Source organism: Oncorhynchus tshawytscha, linkage group LG28, assembly GCF_018296145.1.
Source record: "Oncorhynchus tshawytscha isolate Ot180627B linkage group LG28, Otsh_v2.0, whole genome shotgun sequence".
Lineage (NCBI taxonomy): Eukaryota > Metazoa > Chordata > Actinopteri > Salmoniformes > Salmonidae > Oncorhynchus > Oncorhynchus tshawytscha.
Window position 1 is genome coordinate 16,560,109 of NC_056456.1, and position 11,782 is coordinate 16,571,890.

Sequence of the window (11,782 nt, forward strand, 5' to 3'; positions counted from 1 at the left end):
ACACAACTAGACTCACAACACCCATCAAACACTACAGCACTATAGCACTCTGCCTAGAATCCTGGCTGTCAAAGAGAGGGAGAAGGGGAAAGGAGGGAGGAGAGAGAGAGGGTGCAAGAGAAGGAGGAATGGAAGGAGAGAGGGAGCAAGCAATCTGTGTCCCTTTGAACAGTGTTGTGAATGTGTAGTGTGTGTGTGTGTGTGTGTGTGTGTGTGTGTGTGTGTGTGTGTGTGTGTGTGTGTGTGTGTGTGTGTGTGTGTGTGTCTGTGTCTGTCTGTCTCCGTGTGTGCACAATTGGAAACAATAATATGGTTTTCATACTGTGAATGATGGTGTGATTAATTTTCAGCCTGTCATATATATTTTTTTTTCTCTGAAGATTGGGGTCCTACTCTTGACCTCTGTCTGAGTCTAGGCCCAGGGCATGTCTCTCTCCCCTTAGTTATTTCCCCAGGAGAGATGGGTGGAGAGACCATGGTGTTGATAAGAGTCTCATGTTGTGTGTGTGTGTAAGGGATTGAAAGAGTAGCAGGGCGCTGGGCCCTGCCCCTTGCTTTCCTCTATTCACTACTGTATCCTGCCTGTGTTGTGGGGCCTAAATGGCCTTTAATGAGCCACCAGTGGACCCTGCTCTTCCTGCCCCCCCCCCACACACACACACACACACACACACACACACACACACACACACACACACACACACACACACACACACACTGTTATCTCCTCCGAACAGCGCTTCCTATTACCCCACACCTATCCTACCACCAGCTCCTGCTCTGGCCGTTACCAACCCAGGCCGCACGTCCCTGATCTGAGTTTGTGACCCACAAACACCACAATCACACGTTTCTCACCCCATCTCGATCCCCCCCATCTCTCCGTCTGCCTCTTTATCTCTATCTCTTGTTCTGCTTGTCCATCTCTTATGCCCTTTCTCACCCTGTCCATTCTGTCTCTTTTGATAGCTAGCATATTTTTGTGTATGGCGCGGCGATAGACCGGAAACAACCCCCGTAAAAGCAAAGAGAGGCTGAGAGGTGGACGGCATGACCCGTTGTATTGTCTAGGACATGAGGGTCACAATGCTGTTTCAGTGTGTGTGTGTGTGTGTGTGTGTGTGTGTGAGTGTGTGTGTGTGTGTCAAAACACAGGGACGGACAGGTTAGGAGCTGAGCCTGCTAGGGTCAAACAGAAGCTCCACTTGCCTGTGACCCAGGATGAGCCCCAGGGGAAGGGTCATTATCTGTACTCCTGACTGGGATTGATGGGAAAATCAGAAGGGTCATTGCAGGTCAGCTATTAGAACCCATACCTCGGGTGGTCAGAGTCACTGACAGATGAAATGGTGGCACAGTCTTTTTCCAGGAACACTCTACTGTAGAAAAATAAGTCAATGTTCCTCACTCCCAGACAAGCTTTTTTAAAAATTAAATCTGTAGGAGGTGTTACTGTTTCCGGAAAGCTGTGAAGTGTGTAAATGCATTAAACACATCCCTTAATGTGTCTTTATTTCTGAGCAACCTGCCATTCTAATTTTCCTTAATTTAACTAAGCATGTCTGTTTTATTTACAGTGACTGCCTACACCGACCAAAACCCAGACAATGCTGGGCCAATTGTGTGCCACCCTATGGTGATGCAGCCTGGATTCAAACCAGGGTGTCTGTAGTGACACCTCTAGCACTGAGATGCAGTGCCTTAGACAGCTGCGCCACTCGGGAGCCCCTTATAAAATGTGACTGTTTGGTTGCCAGGTTGATAGATTCCTCCACCCTTTCACATTTTCATGTTTAATTTTCACCACTTCCCCCAGATGAACCCTTGAACAAAAAAAATGACACAATAATGAAAGTATGCTGAATCTAATGAAACACCTAACATTTCCCTACCTCCCCCATCTCTCCATTACCCTGGCCGCGGTAGCGCCAAGCTCTACTCACTGAGACCTCGGTCACACACGGTACAGTAACTTGTGACAGCACAATACATGTGTGACAGTCTACTACTTCGAGGGAGCACATAAAGTTCCTCATAAAAACTCTTTCCAGTATTAATGATAAACTGTGAGGACTTACGCCGCTAACCCAGCTCTAAACTGTTACAAATGTTTATGCTAACTAAACGTCTCTGAAATGTCAAGGAAACGTCAATGTTTCTCCATCCGTCTAACAGAAAGGGGGGAGTCTAAAAGGGACTATCCTCTGATAAAACAAAATGTCTGTTGTCAGTTGCTTGCGACGGCCTTCAGTCCTTGCCAAAGATAAATATAAACACACTAGCGTAGCTACGTTGTTAGCCATCGCAGCTAGCTAACTGCGGGCTCATTTCCACCCCTAGCCTACCGCTTGCACGTGCTGCTTTCCAGGTGTTGTCATGACAATTAATCCTGTTTTCTCAACATTTGGCCGCTTGCAGCTGACAGAAGTTCTCAGAGGAGTTTTCAGGGTTTAGGAAAATCAAATGAAAGGCAATCAGGCTGTTTTGACAAGCTGAACTCCGCTGAGCTGTGATGGTCGTTTGGCGCTGATTGCCCTGTCCCTGGTTTGCAGGAGCCCTGAGCTGCTCTGATGTGGTGAATGTACAGGACAGGTTTGGGGGGGGTTGTTCTATGCTAAGGTCTATGCAGGTCATTTAGACATGTGTGTGTGTGTGTGTGTGTGTGTGTGTGCATGTGTGTGTGCGCGCGCGCATGTGTGTAGAGTTTTTGGTGCTTACTGGTATAATTGCTTTACATCCCTCTTAGTTCTTCAGGGTTGATACATGCACGCTCAACCCAATCCAATCTCATACTTGGTCCTTTTGGCCCCTGACGCAGAGGGAGTATGAGAACCCAGTCTGTGGGTCAGATGCACCAATGGGTAGTAAGGTCCAATATGGCATCATGACAATGGCACACTGGTGGTGATGTCATAGAAATATTAGCCTGTGTTACAGTGATAACATACGGTCGACACTCATAGGTTACTGCGGCGTCACTCGGTGGCGTCACTCCATTGTCGGGAACGTTAAAGACGTCTCAACCATAGCGACTCCTGAAAGTCTAGTTGTGCCCAGTCATTCTTAAAGAGGGCAAATTATTTTTTTTAAATCTACACTATATTGCCTTAGAAATATAGACACACATTTAGTAGGAAACAACATTATGATGTCATCAGATAGACTTTAGACAGATGTTAGCTGGCAAAGTTTGTCAAAAAAAGGAAAGCTAAAATCCAAATCAAATTTAAATAATTGGTCACTTACACAGGTTTGCAGATGCCGTCACAGGTGCAGAATAAATCACTGACAGTGTCACCAGCAACGCATCCCCACACAATCACACCTCCTTCTCCATGCTTTGCGGTGGGAACCACACGTGCAGAGATCCTCCGTTCACCTACTCTGCGTCTCACGAGGACACGGCGGTTGGAAAATGTCAAAGTTGGACTCAGACCGAAGGACAGATTTCCACCGGTCTTTTCTTACTATTGGTGTGCTTTAGTAGTGGTTTCTCTGCAGCAATCCGACCATGAAGGCCTGATTCACACAGTCTCCTCTGAACAGTTGATGTTGAGATGTGTCTGTTACTTGAACTCTGTGAAGCATTTTATTTGGGCTGCAATCTGAGGCGCAGTTAATGCTAATACATGTATTTACCCTTCTATGGAAGGGCCATAACACAATGGGGGTCTCAGTTTAGCTCTGCGACCGCCACAAGTGTCAGGGGACTCGTCTGAAGTCGGGAATCGTAGATTTGCCAACATCTGTTTGTAGCGTGCGAGCCATTTGGGATTCTCGCCCTGAGTTCATCTACACTACTGTCCAGGGACTGAACATTAAAGTAATACTATCAGAAGTGGTGGATGGTATGCATGCCGTGTGAATCTGCCTCGGGCCTCACTTATTCTTCCTCTTCTCCGGCGTCTGCATTTTGGTGTAGCCCTCGGGATGAATAGAGCTGCCTCTGGTTGTCCAAACAAAGGATCCAGGTCATGGAAGTTGAATTTCTGCTCGGATTTCTGGTCCGGGAATACCGATCTAATGTCTAAAAGTTATTTTCAGCTGTAGGTAATACTACAAGAAAAGTTCTGAGTAAATAATGTAAGAAATAACACCCCCAAAAAATGGGTGACTGTGTCTGTCGCCGCCACCTTATTACACCATCCAGTGCTCTTCCCTCAAATGTGGCTAGCTAGCTAATCTGAAGACATCACAGTGAGAATTAGGAAATACCCTGTCATTCTCTACAAACATCAAAGCAGTGACTCGCTCCTGCAGGTTCATGCTCTACAACATCCGTAGAGTACAAACCTACCTCACACAGGAAGCAGCACACGTTCGAATCCAGGCACTTGTCATCTCCTGTCTGGACTACTGCAACTCGCTGTTAGCTGGTCTCCCAGCTTGTGCCATCAAACACCTGCAATTTATCCAGAACGCTGCTTGCCCATCTGGTGTTCAACCTTCCCAAGTTCTCCCATGTCAACCAGCTCCTCCACACACTCCGCTGGCTTCTAGTCGAAGCTCGCATCCACTACAAGACCGTGGTACTTGTCTACGGATCAGCAAGAGGAACTGCCCCTTCCTACCTTCAGGCTATGCTCAAACCCTACACCCCAACCCGAGCACTCCATTCCGCCACCTCTGGTCTCTTGGCCCTCCCACCCCTACGGGAGAGCAGCTCCCGCTCAGCCCAGTACTTACTATGACTGTGATATGTGGTTGTCCCACCTAACTCTCTTAAGACGAATGCACTAACTGCAAGTCACTCTGGATAAGAGTGTCTGCTAAAGTACTATAATGAACATGTTATCATTTGCCTCGGGAAATATAATCATATTTCCAAGCCACTTGAAAGTAGTTTTGACAAAATCCTCAAGCAGCAAACGGAGAACGCGTTGAGTAGAACATTCAGTCGGGCATCAGTCTTCAGGAAAACGTTCAGAACCATGGCTTGACACAACATGCAACCCACGAATAAGACGATGTCAATGGGGAATGGAATAAACCATAGATGTTCATACCAAGGGAAGACAAATAAGATCTTACTCACAACACAATTAGCAGAGCAATCTTTTAAACGTGTGATCAGTTTGTGTCTTGTCATTGTCTCATTTCCTGTGGTCTGAGGTATGACAAGCGTAAGCTTCCCATTAGCCACCACTACATTGGCAAGGACCCGATGTTCAAATGGCTGGGCAGGGTTTTTCATTCCAAGGCCGTTTGTCAGAGTGTAACAGCAGAACAGAGCACTGTAAAGCAAATCAATGCAACATGTTGCTGCCTCACTAACTTGTCTGTTTCCAATAGACACTCTGGCTTGTAACTCGTATTCAGTGACCTGGGAGATGTTTTCATGTCTTCAGTAACTAACTACTGTTTTGAATACAAGACTCCACTGGCAAGCAAGGTCTTGAGCGACACTGTACTGCAATATATGTATCTATGGACAGTACGGTCATGTCTCCTTTAACTCTGCATCTTTTCTGTAAGTTCAATCATGATAATGTCCTGCCTGCCTCTCTGCCTGTCTGCCTGACTGCCTGCTGGTAGTCCCCTCCAGGGGAATGCTTCAGTCTGGTTCTGATTAGCAGCTGGATGCTAGTGACAGAGCTCAGTCTGTTGCCTGCCTGGGAGACAGCTGCGTGTGTAGGTGTGTGTGTGTGTGTGTGGGGGGGGGTAAATATAAGACACATAATGCCAGGATGGAACCATATATCTTTACTAGGTACACCTATAATAATAGGCAGCAGCAGCAACAACAACAACAAACAGAAACAACATTTCAGTACATACATTTTTTTCATGCCAATGTGAAGTGGGACCATAACGATAGCAGTGATAACAATGATTGCTTTGTTTTATATGATATCAAATGTTGAAGCGTGATTTAATAATTTGATCAAAATGTACATCAAATGACACAGTATGATCCACCTGCAAGGCGAGCAGGCAGAACGATTCAACATGTTCAACACTGCAAATGGCCATAGAGGGTGTGGAAGTCATTTAAGAAAAACAAACTGTAGCTTGTCTGTAAAATACCTCCCTGGATGGTTTGATTCGCTTCGTTAATTTGGAAGGAAATCCATTGGCTAATTGATTGGTCCATATTTTGTAGCAATGCCGCTGATTGGTTTATTCATTGGCTGATTGCTATTTATGTTAGAGCTTGATAAGCTTCCTGCCTGGGGTGATCCAGTCAGGGAATCAAAACTCTCAGAGAAGAATCAGAACTAGAGTCTATCAACAGCAATTCACTGAGTCATATGTATATAGAATCAAACCATCTCATTGTAAATAGCAGCGATTCAGTGAGTCATTTTACTGTTTTCATCTCTCTTTCTCTCTCAATCTCTCTCTCTCTCTTTCTCCAAATTATAGCATCTAACAGAGCAGAGATTCAGATTTGCCCAATTATTGGCAAAATATTTGATTGTTTAAAAGACTGATTAGTGGCAAAAGATCAGAATTGGCAAATGCGGCCAATAACAGGGATTCAGTGAACGATTTACCGCACATACTGTAGAATCAGATTGTCTTACAGAGCAGCAATTCAGTCAGTGATTCAGTGAGTCATTGTCTTGCAAGGAAGCAGTCTCTGGCCAAGGACTCGTGGAATCTTACGAAACGTCTATATTTGACAACAGTTGTCAGTAGTTGTTGTTTTCAATGATCATGTCTACGTCGACCGTATTGGGCAAGAAGGCGAGATCCAACATTCCATTCACACTGGGTCAGATACAAGGAGCATCCCAGGGAGATGATCAGATTTATCCGACACGATTTACAATTCTAAAATGTGTCTTGCACGTTGTCTTTTTTTGTTTATCACTCAAACTATTAGACACATGTGCTTTGCCACATTTACTTGAAAAACGATCTCCAATTGCAGATACATTTGAACTGAGATATAAGTTGGATATGAGATCGAGTTAGAGGGGATCTCAATACAGTGAGATTCTCTTGTGTTCATGTTTTGCTGCGAGTCAGAAGTGCAGGTTGTGTTGGAGGATTTTCCGACTACTCAGCGGTTCTCTTCACGTCAGCTGCAGTATTGTTCAGCTCCGTTTCACAGATCCCTCTCACGAATGCTTATGGGGCGAGAGATGCTTTTAATGTGGAACGGCTCCATGCTATTTTTAACCATGCTGAAATGTTGGGTAAACAGCTTTGAGTCAAAAGTCGAAGGAGCTATTTTCTTTTTTTCGGTCTGCATCTCTCTCTCTCTCTCTCTCTCTCTGTCTTTCTCTGTCTCTGTCGCTCTCCCTGTTTCTCTCTGTCTTTCTCCGTCTCTCTCGCTGCCTGTCTCGCTGCCTCTCTCGCTGCCTCTCTCGCTGTCTCTGCCTCTGCCACTGTCTCTGTCTCTGTCTCTGTCTCTGTCTCTCTCTCTCTCTCTCTCTGTCTCTCTACAACTTTAGTTGTTTAGTTTGGGCTACCTACGGTTTAGAATGTGCGTCAGAGACTTTAGTTGGAACACTGTTTCTAAAGGTTGTAAGCTGCTAACTCTGCATGAAACAAGAGCCAACCAGCCTAAAGGTCATTCCAACAACACACTGCTTTTCCATACATCCCTTCATATTCTCAGTGGGAAATGGACTGAACCCCAGGAGAGAAGACGAAATGATCAGACATTGCGTCATTGTACCATGTATTGTGCTGCTACCATGTTGTGTTGCTAACATGTTGTTGTCATGTTGTGTTGCTACCACGCTGTGTTGCCATGTGTTGCTGACTTTCTATGCTGTTGTCTTAGGTCTCTCTTTATGTAGTGTTGTCTCGCTTGTCGTCATGTGTGTTTTCTCCTATATTTGTATTGTATTCATTTTTTTACATTTAAATCCCAGGCCCCGTCTCCGCAGGAGGCCTGTTGCCTTTTGGTAGGCCATCAATGTAAATAAGAATTTGTTTTTAACTGACTTGCCTAGTTAAGTAAAGGTTAAATAAATAAAAATGAATCTCAAAGGAGTCATAGCAGTACACTCCTGCACAGACAGGTGGCAGCAGATAGCCATAAGGCAAGAGAACAGTGATGTCCCCAGACTAGTCCATAGTCATAGAGTTAATGTCAATGGGTTGTTAGTGGCTCTTTTATTCCATGCCACTTCTGTCTGACTGTCACTTCTCAGATTTGTGCAGACTTCACAACGCAGAATACCAAGTCACGACAGGAGAGATGGAGAGAGACTGGGAGCATGAGAGAAGCTGCAAGTCTAAAACGAATGGGAGGACACCAGGATAGTAAGGTTGACGGGGGTGGGCATCTATTACGTCAAAGGAAAGGGAGGACGTGCTGCACAGGTAAGGAAACCTGTGTCTTTCTTTGAGAGAAAGGAAGTGTACTGGCTGAGTGTGTTGGAGGTATAGTCCAATAACGTTTGATTTAGGTAGAGTGGGAAGTGGTGTGAGAAGATTGGGTGAGTCAGGAACAGGAAGAGTGAAATTTGACTCACCCTTATTGTTAGATTATGCAGAGTGAAGGTAGATCATCATTCACGATCGTTAGAGAGTGCAAGGGAGGTATGGAATAGAGCGAGTGAGGTAGTGATGACAGGAAATTAAGACTCTCTCCCTCTCTCCCTCTCTCTCTCTCTCTCCCTCTCTCTCTCCCTCTCTCCCTCTCTCTCTCTGTCTCTCTGTCTCTCTCTCTCTCTCTCTCTCTCTCTCTCTCTCTCTCTCTCTCTCTCTCTCTCTCTGTCCCTCTCCCTCTCTCTCTCTCTCTCTCTCTCTCTCTCTCTCTCTCTCTCTTTTCTCTCTCTCTCTCTCTCACTGGGAATGTTTTGTCAGGATTCCTCATCAGTTGATGTCAGCGTTTCGGCACAGGGGAGTGATTTAAGAGGGCATGGCGTTCTTGTCGTGCACCCACCCCTCCGAGGCTGTTCCAGTCTGCCAGTCCCGCTACGCTCTGCACTGCAATGTAAAAACAAACAAAACACCCTGGGCCTTTTTAATTATCTCCGGGGCACAGTCTGACAGCTCAGAGCTGAGGAGATAACCAGCTAAAGCGGAGTAACCAGCTATTACACTAAATATTTGGGTGCGTTGCACAGCTGAGGCCATGAGTGAGAGTGTGGGAAATATCGACTGGTGGAAAGTTGGAAAACAATTCAAACCCCAACTGGCATGATGGCATTAACAGCTTATCGTTAATGTCACTCAGTAGTTAAGATTTGAGTTGACTGTAGAGTTTACACAATGGAATGGAACTTTCGGGTTTGCTTTACTCGCTCAATGTTCTAGGGTTCTAGCCAATGGTTTGTCGTCAGGTGAGATGTTTTTGACATGGTTAGGAGACAGGGTTTTGCTGGCGCCATTCTTATTATTTATGGCAGGAGGGTGGATAACGTTGGGGGTGGGTTACATGTTGGTAAGGGGATGTTATTTGAAGGTCGTGACCTTTCCTTATTACCAATTTACAAACCAGCCCAGTGTTGTAAATTGCTTTATTGTGCCACAGAGCGTGGGCACCACTCACCCGCGCAGGGCCACCTTGAAACCATGTTGATGTTGACCTATGGGGTCACTGGGGTACAAGAGTATTTTAGTAAATCAAAACTAATCATGAGAACTATTTAGTAAACTGAAATAAACTAATTAACAAATCTGCTTGAAAAATGAAAACTCCAAAATAAAATAAAATGAAACCCTAATGAAATATGTTCAGTTTTCAATGGAATGGGGTTTACAATGGAATGGAGTTTTCAATGGAATGGGGTTTACAATGGAATGGAGTTTTAAATGGAATGGGGTTTACAATGGAATGGAGTTTTAAATGGAATGGGGTTTACAATGGAATGGAGTTTTCAATGGAATGGGGTTTACAATAGAATGGAGTTTTCAATGGAATGGGGTTTACAATGGAATGGAGTTTTCAATGGAGTTTTCAAGCTACTGAATCTGAAATCATAATATAATATTGTGTGTGTACATTGTACAATCAATTAGAGAGAGAGCCTCATATCACAGTTATTTGAATATATCCACTATACACATAAATCACAGCAAATTGGTTCCTGTTTCAGCCATGTCTTTGGTCACATTTGCTTGGTCAAACAAAAATCCTAATGAATGAATGAGAATAGAGCCGACCACAATGCAGGCGACGGCTGCAGGATGAAGTTGCTGAAACTTGCAGTCGACAGCAAGCAAAACTTCATAACGTTTGATCCCATGATTTTTGTAAAGTTCATGCGGTTTCGTGTAGGTGCAAGTCAGACTATTTGTATTCCCAGAATGCAGCACACTTTGAAAGGTGGTGAAGTGATCCGATTAAGGTGAGCACAATGCAATACTTTGCTCTCACATAGTCACGCAGAGTAACCAGAGCGAAGCGCACCCGTGCACATGGGCAGATACTCTGTATGACTGTGTGAGAGCAAAGTCTTGCATCGTGCTCATCTCAATGGGCGCGTTTTGAGCGGGTCACTTTTGTCAAGTTGGTGACCGTTGTTGGTCACTGCCTTTCGAAGTGTGTTGCATTGAACATGGTTGTTACAGGACCAAAAGAGCAGAAAAGTTTAGCCTCGTGCTTCAACGCTCCTGGTTGTTGCTGAAATGGACCCACTACAACTGTTTACCTTGTGCATCTACATCATCTTACTAGCCCCGTTTATACCTGGTTCTAACATGCGTCCTTTGTCCTGATCTTGTCCATATTCTGATTTGTGTCCACATTTTTTAGACAGTTGTAGATTATTGAGAGAAGGATCGTGATCAGACGTTCCTGACCACCGCCTCATTGAGTCTAGATATCTTAGTGTAGACGGATCTGGACAGTGAAACCAGTTAAATCATCATTATCCCGCCTTCTAAAGTCATTGACGGGGGGCACCATTGACGTATGATGTCAATATGTGTCTTAAATAAATAAATAAATATTATTTTGAAAGAATTTGCATACATGGAGGGACCAGGAAATCTGGTACCAATGCGGACACAGTGATAAGAGACTCATTTTAATACAATGTGTAGATGCATATCTGAAAATGTGGGCACAATCAGAAGAAAGGATGAGTGTTTCTCCTATCAGAAGAAAGGATGAGTGTTTCTCCTTTCAGGAGAAAGTATGAGTGTTTCTCCTTTCAGGAGAAAGGAAGAGTGTTTCTCCTTTCAGAAGAAAGGATGAGTGTTTCTCCTTTCAGAAGAAAGGATGAGTGTTTCTCCTTTCAGGAGAAAGGATGAGTGTTTCTCCTTTCAGAAGAAAGGATGAATTTTAGCGCCGGGTATAAACTTAAACTGTAAAACTTAAACAAAACAAAAAACAAGCTAGAAGTGGATCTGAAAACTAACTGAATCTGAACTGAGTTACAAATACAAATCCTAGAAGGAGTATGTTGAGTAAACAGCCTTGAGTAAAATGTAAAAAAAAAAATATATATGAAAACACAAAACTATAATAACCTTGCTCTTCCAAGGATCCGTGGTGATTTTCTATTGACATAAACAAGTAATTTGAGCCTTGAGAATCTTTTTCATCATCATTGCTTCTACCAATGCTGCCTAAGGCCGTCTGTGAAAATACACAGACAATGGAAATCAACTGTAGAAAGATTTGATTAAGTGATGTCAAAGAAAGCCGGACTGAGTTTTGAAATAGTCACCCTGTTTGCCTTTAATATACTCAGTAGTTGTTGATACTTTTTTGGATTGTTGATCTCCTTGGCAATATCCATATATGCTGAAAAGAAGTGTATTCAGTGCAGTTATTTCTGCGGAGAATGGTCTGATTCCAAAAGTGTGACTGATAGAGATCCTACTCCAGCAACAAGGGTTGGCTTTTGATGATAAATGAATCAGAATT

At 44.1% G+C, this 11,782-nt stretch overlaps 1 long non-coding RNA gene across 1 annotated transcript; it reads left to right on the forward strand.

Annotated features, from left to right (window-relative positions):
• The first annotated feature begins 8,055 nt into the window (after positions 1-8,055).
• On the forward strand, positions 8,056-11,500 carry LOC112226831. The gene is made up of 2 exons (XR_002949788.2): positions 8,056-8,283; positions 8,770-11,500. It is a non-coding gene; the product is annotated as an uncharacterized LOC112226831 (long non-coding RNA).
• Positions 11,501-11,782: the final 282 nt, after the last annotated feature.